General features: G+C 37.3%; 1 protein-coding gene across 4 annotated transcripts in view; it reads left to right on the top strand.

Annotated features, from left to right (window-relative positions):
* macrod1 (mono-ADP ribosylhydrolase 1) overlaps positions 1 to 15,216 on the top strand; it is a 512,933-nt gene that overhangs the window by 350,675 nt on the left and 147,042 nt on the right. The window lies entirely within an intron of this gene.

Genomic DNA, 15,216 nt, shown 5'->3' with positions numbered 1-15,216 from the left:
GATCCTTCTAGACTGCTGTCATTTTCCTATGGGTATGGGGGAATGAGTTTTTGTGTTGATCAAGGCCAAGAAATTAAATATGAAAGTCCAAGAGTATGAATGCTGCTTTTGATAACTACTGTCATTTTGGAAAGTAACTTAATGGTATATTTGTATTCTGAATTAATATTTAATTTTTCAGGAAAAAAAGTGTATAAACACATTTAACCAGAAATTAAAAAGTCAATTGCTTTGGATTATATTTAATTTTATTTGGTAACACAGGATGCACAGCTTTCACTAACACAGACTGCATATTCAGTACATTGAGAGTGCTTACAATAGTGCTAGCAAAATAAATGCAATTGAAAACTACACATGAAAAAGCACAACAGAGAAATTGAAGGTTAACAGGCAGATAAAAAAATATTCAACATGAGAAAAAATTATACTGTAAATAATATTGGAAGCTTTCAGTGTCAGAATGTCAATGTCATTATTTTTACTTTAAAAATGAAAGGAAATGGCAAGAAGGATTAGTTAAAATTACGGTGAATAGAAACTCTGAAAGAAAAATCCTTCTCTAAAGCACCTATTGCCCACTTCTGTGCACTGAAAGTCAAACCTACAAATGGTTTGCATTGACGCCTCATTGCTCCAAGATTCTGGGCAATATCTCCAGGCCCTGCTCTGTCTATATGGAGATTACATGTTATTCTTTTGTCTTTGTGGGTTTTCTCATATCTTAAAACTTAAAATTCAAGTTGAACAGTTGAAAGTTAATTTCCTAGGACAGAAGAGTTTACCCTGTGATTTTTTTTTTTCTCTTTTGTAGGTCATGCATTTTTTTCTGTAACACAACAAAAAACATAAGTCTTAACACTTTTGTGGCTCTGACTCGACAGAGCGAACACATGTGCCACTTACCATACATTGCTCAAAATCCTACCCTTTTCCACGTCACATCCACACACAGAGAGGATGGCCGAAAACCCACAGGCCTCCGAGTCAATAAATGGCAATTCATCCAGCTCAACTGAAGGGAATGTCATTTCATTAAAAGAATAAACAGCCCACTGACTTCAACTGCAGCAAGGAGGGTTTCATATTACACAGTTGAAGGCACTCTCTCTCAGCCTCGTTGTCCCTTCCGATCAAAGTGTTCATTTTAAAATAAGTTCAGGAATAACTTTGCTTTTGCATTTTAACATTGCCGGGTAAAGCTACTTACACTAGTTGATGTGAAAAGAGTAGAGAGTATGCTTTCCTTTAAAATGGTAATTTAGCAAAGAGGAACTTCAATAACATACTGTGTGTCATTCTTTATGAATAAATTTTAATGGTAAATTAGTGTAACGCAACAATGTACACGCTCACTTAACCTTACAAACAAACATGCTCTGCCTTCCTTCTCCCGTTTTTTCTCTTGAATTCTGGGTAATCAATCAATCATTCAATCAACATTTATTTATATAGCACATATTCATACAAAAAATTTAGCTCAAAGTGCTTTAAAAAATGAATAGAAAAATAGAAGACACAATAAAAGATTAACATAAGTCAACATTAATTAACATAGAATAAGTAAGGTCCGATGGCCAGAGTGGACAGAAAAAACAAAAAAAAAAAAATCCAAAAGCTGGAGAAAAAAATAAAATCTGTAGGGGTTCCAGACCACGAGACCACCCAGTCCCCTCTGGGCAATCTACCTAACATAAGTCAAACAGTCCTCTTTGTATTTGTATTGGGTAATGCAGTTCCTATTATAATTCAAGCACATACATATATTTACAATACCTATACAACAGTTTAATCTTGCAATTGATTAAACACAGATATTATCAGTTGTATAAAGTTACAACCGGTACCGCCAAACATCTGTGCTAAAATTATTTCCAACTTGTTTTTTGTTAACACAGTGCTTTAATTTGGCCGGCACACACTAGTACAAAGTGACAACAGTTTTCAATTTTTAACAGGTGCATGCCATTAGTTTTTTGTACATACCCGCAGTGTTTTCAAATGTACCAGCTTGCATCATGCATTTTAAAACCCTCTCTGCCCCCTCTTCGATCAAAGGTCAATGTACTGTGGTGCTCAAAACATCCGCTCCCCATTTGTTAGTGCTATACACAGAGTACCAGCACTTGTGTGTATTGACTTCTGGCACTGTTTCCACCTATCCTTGAAACACCAAAGATACAATGAAAGCAAGCATAGCCACTTACATATTCAGTAAGTTCTGAGATATTTGTGTCGCATCTGTGCTGGCATCACACAAGGACCATAAAAGATGTTTAGAGACTTAAAATGTAATAAGAAATTAAGAAATTTAGCTACAGTCAATAAACCAAAAAATAACTTTTAAGTTCAGATATTGAAAACATATAATTTTTGTTAAAGTTTTAGCACTTTTGTGATTAGGAAATTAAGGTGTGAGTCATACAGGGTTTGAAAGCCCTCTTCAAGGGTATTTTTAATTAACTACAGAAAATGAAAAATAAGCAAGATTTGTTACTCTGATGGATAATAAATCTTTGGGATCTACAGTGTATTCTGTTTTTCTTATTTGAAAATTTAATATTATGCAACAATCATCGGTAGCACTGCAGGTAATATGCAGTAGACCCAAGCATTTAAGTGTATACTCCGTTTGTTTTTGCTGCATGTTGATTTTCTCTTTTTACTGTTCTTAAATACTGATTTTCACTAGGGAAAGCAATCAAGTTGGTTTTCTAATGTGAAGCTTTCAATTGTAAAACATGTTTAGCTGGTTGTAATTACAGTAACTGAATGATAAAAGCTTTTGTCAGAGAAAAATGTCCAAAACGCTGATATTCTGTTTCTCAAAAGGGATTACCTCATTAGCTAATTAAAGTTAAAATGGTGAATTCATTAAAAATTAAGAAATAGTAACAATCAGGAGAGCAAACCTTTGAGAAGCTGTTTAAGCACCATTGCTACAGTAATTGCTGTAGTGTGTTTACCTCGTTACTTAGCTATTAAAGTGATGGCTAGTCATGGGTGAATACAGATTGTTATACTGTCAGAGTAACATGTTTATTTTTATTGTTCTTCTGGGGTCTTGGAGAGGTTGACATGGCAGTCCTCTGCTTCAGTATTTGTTAGCAGTTTTATATTAGTTCCCACCTGACCATTGTGAGAGGATGCACATCTCAACACAAAATAATGGCAGGCTGTTGAGGTGTAGCATTCATTCATCAAAATCTGACCATGATTTGATGATTAGATTTGAGTACATTTAACGAGAAAATTAAAAAAAAACTGTTGGACCTGCTGCTAAACATCACCTTGATATCCAATGCACATATAATGCAACTGAAATGGAGTTGTAGACCATCAAATTTCCCACAATTGACTAGACTGGTAGGGTGGTGCACAGAACGTAGCCTACACTGTACTACTGGGTCAGGAGAATATTGACTTTAGGTTTGGTGTTTTCTATTTTTCTCCTCTCATAAAATTTAATCCAAGTGTAATGAGGGAAAGTAAACACTTAAAAAATGCCAGACACGATATTACACTGTTAAAGGTGCCATCCTTCATTGTAAAACCTGAAACTAATATGAGATGCTCAGAAAATATGTTGTCAGAAACTTATGTTTTGCTGGCTTCTTTGCAAACTAGATAGCCCACCACATGGGTGATACAGTACACTAATTCTGAAACAGAAATTATCCATCTTTTGAATTGGCTTTTATCTAAAACAGCATCATGAGGTGCCACAGGTGAAATATGATGTGAGACAGAAAATTTAAGTGTATTGGCAATCAAAGTAAAATTGCCATAGCCTAGAAGAACTACACATAACAAAAGGAAATATTCACAAATTTTGGTAATTAGGTTGTCACACTGCACATATTGTGGGTCACTTATTTATCTTACATATATTGGAGCTGAGTTCTGGCTTTAACTGGTCACTTCAAAATTCACTTGGACAGATGCACGCTTCATTCAACTGTAATCTGTGAAGTGGTTAAGTTATCAAACACACAAAAAAATGGAACCTTCGAAAGCAGAAGGCAAGAAGCCAACTTAAGTATCAGTGACTGTTACCAGAGATCAGTTACTGAGCTCCTCCTGAGCCTAACTGCATGCCACTCAATCTATAATTGTGTTTGTATACATAGGCTATAATCATTGTTCACAGTGACCACACTGGAGAGATAATTGTGCTGTGTGGTCTTTGTGGACAAAATCCTTAGATGCTATGAAGTCTAGAAAATCAAGCACAAAACATCTAACTAACTATAGTAACTTCTGCTGTTTCAAGTTAATTTTCAATTTTTATTAAAAAAATGCAATTAGTAATTCTTCTTTCATTTTTTGATTCCATGTACAGTATCCCAATTTGTGATCATGGCGATTACAGCTTATCTCAGGTACAATAAGGAGGACAATTTAGTTGATCCATCACAAAACGCAATCAATTCAGTTGTTTTTTTTGGTAAAGCTCTTTTCACTGTGTACAAGCACAAATTTACAACTGTAATGCAGTAACAGTAAAATGCTAAACCATACAACATTTAACATACAGTCTGTAAACTATGTTACGCACATAGTTAAACACCAGTTTCAAATTTGATTAATGTTAACACATCATGAGAATAGAAAATATATTCACTTTATAAATGAACTAAGGCCAGATGACATTGGAGGAGATGAAGTAAAGAAATCAGTTTACATCTTTCTGGAAAAGCCATTGTTCTAAGGACTTACACTGACTGACCAGCAAACCTGTCTAGACATCCCAAGATCATAATGCAGGTTCCAGTATTCATACATTAACAAGTCATGTTTAGTGAGCCGAACCTGGAGCATCTTAAGCATAAGTGTGGTATGTTTCAAGTCTAAATTATTTCTTCACAATTCCGTAATATAAGCATATAACATATCATTTACTCTTGAAAATAGTACTGATAATCTGTGATAAATTTTATTACTTCCAGTTCCTGCCTTAGATACATGGAAGGCATGTTTTCTTAAATTGCAACCTTTGCCGCTTCAAAGTGGACATATTTGGTAAGTTTTAAGACTTTGTTTTCACATGTGTGTCCAGATACCCATTAGCTTCATTATGAAAAACACAGGAGTGGGCCAGGTAAAAAAAAGACATGAGTCACTTTTGAACACAACTTCATGTGGTAAATTAATATTTATTAAAAATGACATACTTATCCTTTAAAGCTTTAAATGTAAGAAAACTGATTGCTGAAGTCAGTTCTAACCTCAACTGGAAGTCAGTGAGAAGAGCAGGAGCTATGTGTTCATACTTCCTAGTTCTAGTAATGATTCTTACCATTATGAATAAACTAAAGACCACAGAGTAATTAGAAAAGCCTGTGGATAATGCATTAGAGTAGTTAATCTTAATAGAAATAAATATATGAATTAATTTCTTTGTGTCCTCTATTGTTAGAGAACATTTTAATTTTCCGGTATTTTTAAGATGAAAAAAACAGGTGATAAATACTGTTGTAATGTGTTTGGCAAAAGACTAGTGTCAAAGATGACGCTTAAACGGTATGCTGGTTTCATATAACTAATGTTTCGTCCTGCTGAGTTAAAAAGTGACAGAATATCTATCATTGCTGTCTCTCATTCGCATCAATTAGTAACATTTGTGCTTTTCTGTATTCAAATACAAATAGTTATCAGTCATCCACAGCATATGGGAAATATCTTGAAAGGAAAGATATACCTTAGTATCATCGGCATATCAGTGAAACAGTATAGTATTTTTTAACTGTATCTCCAAGCAAAAACATACAAACTGAAAAAAGTAACAAGTCTGAGTCTGGTTATACCCAGAGCGAGAACGAAACAGGATGAAATGGCTTTTAGCCATTATGCAACACAAAAATGGAACAATCTGCCAAAACATGTTAGAGATGCCCCAACAGTAGAAGCGTTCAAATCAAAATTAAAAACATTTTTATTTTCCTGTTCATTTGATTATGTTACTGATTTGTAACGCTACTGTGTCACAATTTTATTTTCTTAATTTTATGTATTGTTTTAACTTTCTGTCATTTTACTGTCTTTCAGATTATCATTTGGTGGTATCTTCTCTATTGAATTTTATTCTTATTATGTAAAACACTTAGAATTGCCTAATGGTATGAAATGTGCTATATAAATAAACTTGCCTTGCTTTGAGTACGAAGGTACCATGCCTAACTTCAGAACTTAAGAAAGGAGTACTATCATCACATTTATATGCACATTGAAATAGATTTTGACAAGTATGATCTAAATCTCACAAGGCCAGTGCTTGAGAGTACAATAGGACTTTCAAAACTGTGTAACAGAATAGAGTAGTCAATGGTTCAAAAACTGTGCTTTGTTAACATCATCGGGAGACAAATGTTAATGGCATCACAAACATGACAGTCATCCATGTACCCACTAATTACAATAGATTTAGTTTGTTTACCTAATGGTGACATCTTTGGGATGTAAGAGAAGATTGGTGCAACCACCCAGGCATGGGGAGAACTTGTACAATTTATACAAATAAATAACAGGCTGAGATATAGTCTCACATGGCTTTGGAGCAGTAGGACTAACCACTCTCCTTCCCATAAATAATCTGTGTAGTTACTGAAAGGCAACATTAGTGTGCATCTGCAAGAGGGAAACAAAGGTTTTAGGTCAATTCTTTACAGCTAAAAAAGGAAAAGAAAGTTAAGGCTGCAACATTTTGGCTGTGCTCGATAAAGACTATGCAGCCAAAACTGTGTATATGAACGTGTGTATATATTGTATATATATACTGTGTGTGTATATATATATATATATATATATATATATATACTCAATTACATAACAAAGGACAACTGTCAGCCTCGATTAAAAGATGGCATAGGTTGGATCATGTGATAAGTCGTTTATTTGAAGTTTCTAATTTTCCAATTAACTTTCCCCTGACTACTACTACGTTTTAGCTGTCATTTCTTATCTATTGTAGGAGAGGATCAAAAGACAATGTCAGCAGTTGGGAGCCTTTGCTAGCGCTTTGTTTAATAGGCAAGACAATTTGCCCCACATGCTGCCTTTCAGAGGCAGCATCCTCATTGAGAGTATGGTTGGTAATGATGACACCCTTCCAGTCATATCTCCTATTATACAGGTCATAGGGTGAAAAGGACGTGGCCGGAAATAGCATCATTGTCGACTGAGGGATACAAAAGTTAAGAATGATGCAACAGTCTTATCCTTCTTTATACCCAGGGCTGTCTCTAGACTAAGGCCAAGAAGGCACTAGCCTTAGGGGCACCATGATTTGGAGGACACTAAGGCATATCCATTCACTCTACCTCTCTTTTCTATTGAATGTCATTATAGTGTAACTTGCATAACTACAAGAAGACCTGTCCCCTGTTTTTTGACTGCACATACAAATATGATCATGCTGTGATCCCCAGTGGGGTCCCACAGCCCACTCTTCAATTTTTTATAATAGTAAAAATAGTCTGACATGCCATAATAGGCATTCTATTGAACATATAAATATGAATGCACATCATTTTCATAGGGGAACACAACTCCATTCTGTTTAATTTAATATACAAATATAATCTGGAAGTGCCGTGTTCACTTGAGACAGCAGTTTGTTCATTCCATTTCAGAGCTAGGTATCCGCTCCAGCAGCTTGTGTGTATGTCACTATTTTTATAAAAGCTTAGGAATGTCTTTCTTAAGTCATGTAGAATGAAGAGTTTATTTGCCACTTGAATAAATACAGACTTGATGCTATACTCTGATTAAAAAGTGTTCCTTTTTTGAGCAGTATATATCTACTGTGCTTACTGTCCGGCACCATGGAGCTCAACTGGCATTTGCCATAGAATACCAGAATTGACAGGTCCACCACTGGCACCCTTTGCTTTTCACAGATGAGAGCAGGTTCACCATGAGCACATGTGACAGACGTGAAAGGGTCAGGAGAAGCCCTGCGGAACGTTATGCTGCCAGTAACATCGTTCAGCATAATCGGTTTGGTGGTGGGTCAGTGATGGTCTGGGGAGGTATATCCATGCAGTGACGCACAGACCTCTATAGGCTAGACAACGACAACTTGATTGCCATTAGGTATTGGGATGAGTATGTGGGCAGTTCCTGGAGGATGAAGGAATTGATACCATTGACTGGCCCCCATGCTCGCCTGACCTACATCCAATAAAACACCTCTGGGACATTATGTTTCGGTCCGTCCGACGCCGCCAGGTAGCACCTCATACTGTCCAGGAACTCAGTGATGCCCTGGTCCAGATCTTGGAGGAGATCCCCCAGGATACCATCCATCATCTCATTAGGAACATGTCCCGACGTTGTCAGACATGCATACAAGCACGTGGGGGCCATATAAATTACCAAGTAAGATTTTGAGTTGCTGCAATGAAATTTCAACAAAATGGACTAGATAGATAGATAGATAGATACTTTATTAATCCCAAGGGGAAATTCACATAATCCAGCAGCAGTATACTGATACAAAGAAACAATATTTTTATATAATATACAGGACTAGCCTGCCGCATCATTTCTTCACTTTCATTTTTGGGGTGTATTTGACTTCAGCCCTCGGTAGGTTGATAATTTTCATTTCCATCTAACGATGTGGTATCCTTTCATTCCTAACACATTACCCATTCCATATCAGTATAGATATCCAGAAGGATTTTTTTTCCCATTGAGATCTGATGTGTTTTCAAAGTGTTCCTTTAAATTTCTTGAGCAGTTTATATATACACTTGTGGTTGGTCAGCCAGTTGGAAAAAATCAACCACATCCTCTCAGTTGCAAGAAGCAGATTGTATACTGTATACAGTATCTACAAAATAATAATACAAAGAATACATGACACGTTTCGCCCTTATTGGGGCTCATCAGGTGTACACACTTTTGCATCCCGTTATGGGGATTGAACCTCAGACGTCGGCGCCTGAGGCAAATATATAAAGTACACCCTTTGAAAAATGATTTCAGAACATATTTTTAAAATAAATCCATGAGACTAACTTCTCAGTGTGGAAATACAATTTGAATTTATTTTTCTTTCTGTAATTTACAGTACATTTAACCAAATATATGAATTATGATTATTCTTTCCATAAGTACGCTTGCAGTATTTCAGTCTCCTGTGTGTTAAAAAGTGAATACTATACATGTAATTATGTCAGTAGCTTTTTACCTGATCAAAAAACCCTCCCACAGTACTATCCTTACACACTTTCTTCATCTCTTTTTTTTTTTCTTCTTTCAGACATCGGCTATTTCTTAGGCACAGGAGATAAGATTTCAAAGCAACATGCTGAATTACGCAGATGATTATTCAAATTCATAATCAAACAGGGGATATGAGTACTAGCAATACTAAAAAGTAACAATAAGCGTGTGATACACAGTTGTAGACTTAAAATATGAATTGATATGCAGCATAATTGAGTTTGCATGGATACATGAGGTCCTTAAGGAACAGTAAGATAATAACATAAATACATATTCTGGGTCATCGTAGTCCGAACACCAAGTTTAAAATATCCTGCATTCTTTACAATGCCAGCTGGGAGTGATAATGGAATAATGGAAGAATCCCAGAAAGTAACTGTTCAGGGGATGATCAAATAATGTAAGAACAGCTGCTTCAGTAGTCCATCAAGCTGATGCATGGCAACAGGGAGGCTTATAAGGCAAGCCCATGCCCCCTGCAACATACTATGTTCATCTGCATGTTTGAACATAATATTAACTTGAGGTTGACACCTGCAAGGACACCTAGATAGAAGAATGACTTCCAAAAATTACATTTGTGATCACAGAAATGCTCCAGAAAGATTACATGGAAAATGTCCTGCATTTGTGGCATTGCAGCAGACAATCAAAAGTGGAAACCGACATCCGACTGTAATTAAAAAACTTGCGCGGAAATTTTCGCATTTCTTCATAAAGCACAAAAAAACTTCCTTTAACCCGACGTTGTGCAGTCAGAGGATGAACCCAGTAGCGGCGATTTTTTCTCTCCCTACGTCGCCGTATTACGAGTGTTTTTAAAACAAGAAGATTAATATCTAACATAGCAAAATGGTCCATATTGAAAAGAGACACCTCAAATAAAACGACAAGGGCTTTCATATCCAGTTCCCGACACTGCCTCCACAGCTTAACACACAAACTACAATTTGGGCTGCAGGCTGGCGTTAGACAGAGACAAACGAACGCCGGTGTAGAAGTCAATCGATCACCACCACAAAATGCAACATAAACGTCTAGGACGTTCAGAGCAAGTTCGTTTATCCAAAAACTTAACGCCCGTGTGAACAAGGCCTTAGGAGCACTTTGACTGAATCTCTCAGAAAGACTGCAGTAGAGAGTTTTACAGAGTTGGACGTGCAACGCTAAAACAATGTCAGTTTGTTAAAAAAGGCTTTGGAGTATTAAGATGACCAGTATTGACAAACCTAAGGCATCTGCCATGTATACATGGATTTGCTTTCAAGCTGTATTTTAATTTCAGTATCAAGCAGGAACATGATGTAGTTGAGCTAGCTGAGTGGTCATTTTTAAGGAAGAGGTTATTCTTTTATCAATTAGGAAAGTGTGCCAGTGAAAACTCCTTCATGAATTCCATCATTTAACCAAAATTTTCCCCCTAGGATGATTTAGACTACAGCATGTTTTGCTGTACAATACTGAATTTTCCAGTCTGTACCTTCCCATGATACAGCTGGACATTATTGCTGAAAATGTTTGAGAATAAATTGTTTAATATGAGGAAAGAATGAGAACCATGGAAAGAGTATGTGATCTGGAAAGCCCAAGGAAAACACACAAAAGCCAGTGGGCCTGAACATTTGACTAAATCTCAGATGGACAGCTCTTGACTTATTCAGTGTTTTCGGACCTTGTGTGAGGTGTTGTGCTTTGGCAAGTGATTGTCCTGTAAAAGGACTCTTGTCTCCATTCAGGAATTACAAAGACAGGTTATACATTTAACCAAAGAATAACGGTCTGATCAGCAATTATTTCTTGGTGAAATATTTGTCAAGAACATCTTTCAAGAGCAATGCATGGTCATAACATCATGAGGTGTACGTATCCTAGATTGTGCCCAAAGATTGCAATACAACATGAAACAAGCTGTTAATTATCCAGCTATGTTACTTTGAGCCTTGAGACATGCAATTCATGGTCTAACTAGTTGTGACTATAAAGGTGCTTATGCCTAGCCTAGCAAAAGCATAAAATTGGTATGCTGTGTGTGAATCCCTTAATCTGCTCTATCCTGAACAAAACTAGCCTTACAATAAGTAGATTTCAACTTACAGAGGAAAGTAATGTAGGAACTAGGAAAAGCATTCGACTTCAGTTAAAGAAACTCCTCAAAGCAGAAGTGTAATTTTTGGATCAAGCAGTATTTTTTAAATTGTCCATTAAATAAATGAGTCTGGTGAACACAAAATGACAGGATATACTAATAGTATTTGTCATTAAAAGTATGAAGGAGTAACATGGTGGCATAGTAGTTAGTGGTACCAACTCACAGTGCCATGGATTTAAATCCCGTGTCAGGTCATTGTTGATAAGCATTTTCTCATGTTCTCTCCATGTCTGCAAGAATTGTTTTCTCCCACATCTAGAAAGTACATGTAGGATAAGTAATCAGGATTTCAAAATTTACCCAACGTGAGTGTGTACATGAGTGGACCCTGCGATAGACTAGTGACATGTGCAGGGCTGTTTCCAGCCTTACATCTAGTGCTGCTGCAAAAACACTCTCCCCATAACTTAAAACTGGATTGAACAGATTTGACAATTGTGAACGATAGGGGGCGTCCTCGGTCCCTTCAACCGCTGTCCACGACTCCAGACACCAGGTAAAAGTCCAAATGATGACTTTATTTTCTTGCCACAGTGCACAAAGCACACTCTCCACCACAATTCTCATTAAACTCACAAATACTCAATAATAAACAATCCTCCAGCTCCCAGACGCGTTGCCAGCCTTCCACCCAGCTCAGCTCGTTGTCTGGGAGTTCCCATAGTCCTTTTATACCTCCTGACCCGGAAGTGTTTCTGCCCAATAGTCCACAAGTCCTTATTCCTTCCGGGTCAGGGTAAATAGTCCCTTTCTTCAACCCGGATGTCCGTCGCTCTTCCTGTGACGAACCTCCGGGTCACAGGGCACAAAGAAGCCCTCGGTCCTCTCTGCAGCTCCCTCCTGTGGCCCCCACGGCATCCAGCAGGGCTTTGCATAAAAACTCCAATGTCCATGATGCCCTGCTGGTCTTTTGGGGACCTCCACGCTGCAAGGAGGGCTCCACCTGGCGGCTTGGGGGTATTGGCCGGGATAAATGGCCGGCCATCCATCACACAATGTTATGTTAAAAACATGTGGCTGTGAATTAGGTTAATTGTAAATGATTCTTGGTTCATTTGTGTGTATTTCCTTAATTTTTTCTTCCGGTTTCGAAACATTGGGAATTAATTTCTCTCGGGGCAATAAAATATATAGAAATAAGACTGTTTCTCAGGTCTTCAAATTATTTTGTGTCATGACACACTGGCATTTTGTTTTTATCACAGAATCTTCCATTTTGGGCATTGTATTGTATACTAGGAGTATTCAACTAAAAAGGCAAGAGGTGCAGTAAATCAGCCCTCCTCTCTTGCTGAGGTTCAAACAATTAGATATCTACAAATATGGTTCATCCTTTTTACCAGTCCAAAGACATCTGTATAACCAGAACAAAGTATAAAAAATTTTATCAGTCTTGCAGTAACATGTTTTTTGCATGACATTACTAAGCCTAACAAAGTCATCTTCTGCCCTCCTGGTTGCTTTAGTCCAATACAAAATCTTTCATAAACTCAAACAGGCAAAAATACAGTGCCTATGCTGAACAAAACATATGATGAATGAAAAACAAAGTGAAATAAACCCTTCATCTCTAAATTTTCATTGCAAATGCATTCATTTCGGTCCATAACAATATGACATCCTCAAAAGTGTTCTTTTAGGCTGACCTGAGCTTAGCAATGACTTGAACACAAACTTCTTTGCTTAAAATAGAAATCAAAAATCACATTCATATGCCTTGTCTATGCTTCCCTAATTCAGTGGGAGAAACTGGCTTTAGCCTTTTCTGCTAGCATTTTGAACCTTGGGATGAATGGGGTCAGTGCCATTTTCAAACAGGCAATGTTCATTGCTCATTCTTGAACGGTATTTAGTTTTAATAATATTAACTGCTGAGAATTCTGATTCACAGCTCTATGTTGAGCCAAATATGGTCAAGATGCGTACTGCTACTTTGGTAAGTCCAGGGAAAATGGCCTCAGATACAGTCAGTAGCCAGAAGGTGGCAGGGTCACAAACCCCATACTGCTTTCTCAACATCACATGATTTGCAGATCAATGAGTTCCATCTGTAGACATCCAGTATCAGCCCACTTGTACATCTGTTTAGCCTCCTGTGAAAGTGTGATGACATTTTTGATCAGGAAGGGATTTTGTCCAAGGCTAAAGTTATCAAAATGATCACTAGAGTTTCCAATCAATTTTTGTATGAACTCAACATGAGAAGAAACATGTCTGTCACCCTGAATTTGTTGCATGGCTCGAAAATGTGCGCAGTCCTCTTGGAGATCCACTTTGAAATGCCCAACTTCCTCTGAAAAGACTGGACAGCTGCTATCAGATCACAAACAGAGCTTTTCTTGCCCTGTAATTTTAAGTTGAGGTCATTTAAGTGTGATGTCATGTCAACCAGGAAGGCCATAATATCTGGTTTTGTTTTCATATTCCAAAAACTGACCAAACTGTCTGGCCTTATGATTGTTCTGTTGTGCCAAAAACATTTTTATTTTACAAATTGTAATTGCCCAAAAGCATGCTAGCACTCTGCCTTTGTTCAGCCATCTAACATTGCAGTGCAGCAGTAGGTCATTTGAATTTGCATCAACTTCATTAAGGAATTCTCAAAGCAGGAGATGCTGATGGGATAACAATGCCCAGAGAAAATTGATAAGTTTAATCACTGTATTTGTAACCTCAACATACTCTTCGGGAAGAGTGGAACACAGAACAGACTGATGGATAATACAATGATATGAGGAGAGGTCGGGATTGTCCTCTCTCATTCTAGTCAGTGCTCCTTTTTCTTTTCCTATCAGGGAAGGAGTTCCATCAATGGTGTTGGACACTTACATACATTTCTTGTATGACCAGGTAAATGTCTTCTCCTCTGGTGTGTGTTGTAAGTGCTGTGACACCTAAGAGGTCCTCAATAAAATCTTTCCCCTCTGCATGGTAAAATCTGACGTATAGCAACAGCTGGGCACTAATATTAGTTGATTCATCAATTAGTAAAGCTATGCAAGGTACACTCTGATCGCAGCATCAAGCTGTAACTGTACATCCTGTGCTAATATTTCAGCTCTTCTGGTGGTGGTTGTGGCTGAAAAGGGATTTTGTTTAATTTTTTTTCTCAGTTTATTTCTTTTCCATCTTGAAGTATTTCAGACACAGCATCCATGCACCCCTTTTACTATTTCCCCTTCCATAAATGGCTTTTTATGTTTTCCTAAAATCTATTGTATTTTCAACAAACACTCATATGCTCACTGCTGTGCTGTGAGGGAATGAGAGAGGAGCCATGGAGATCACTTGTACTGGGCTGGCTTTGAGCTAATTTATTTTACACATCCTTACCTCTGACTGCGGTAGTTAAGTTTCATGGAAGTGTCTGTTTGGTTTCGTAATGGCGTTTTCAAGTTCCACTTTTGACAATCATAACAGATTCCAAGCAAATTAGGCACACCGGACTTGTTGAGTTTGTTGTAGGATGAATACATGCATAATTTCTGTCCTGTCATTTTGGAAGGCTCTGTTTTCACTGTCAACTTTTCTCATTTTTGATAATGCCATCTTTTTCCAGTCATTCGAAATTACATATGCCTTTGTGTCAATCTTCTTGCATGTGTACCTAAACATAGCAAACATAGAAATGTGTAGTCCTATAGGACTGAGAGGGTTCTGCTGAGCTGGCCTTGTGGTGCCTTTTAAACTGTTCCTTTCATTACGACATAATAATAATAAATAAAGATTGGAGTTTGTTTTTTTCCCATTATGTCGCAAGGGTTTGCAGTGCATATGGAAGCCTCTTGCGGTCTGGATTTGGATCGGAGTCCGTCAGTTGGTAACCTCTCTTG

Source organism: Polypterus senegalus, chromosome 8 (assembly GCF_016835505.1).
Source record: "Polypterus senegalus isolate Bchr_013 chromosome 8, ASM1683550v1, whole genome shotgun sequence".
NCBI lineage: Eukaryota > Metazoa > Chordata > Cladistia > Polypteriformes > Polypteridae > Polypterus > Polypterus senegalus.
This window is presented reverse-complemented; position numbering and strand designations above follow the sequence as displayed.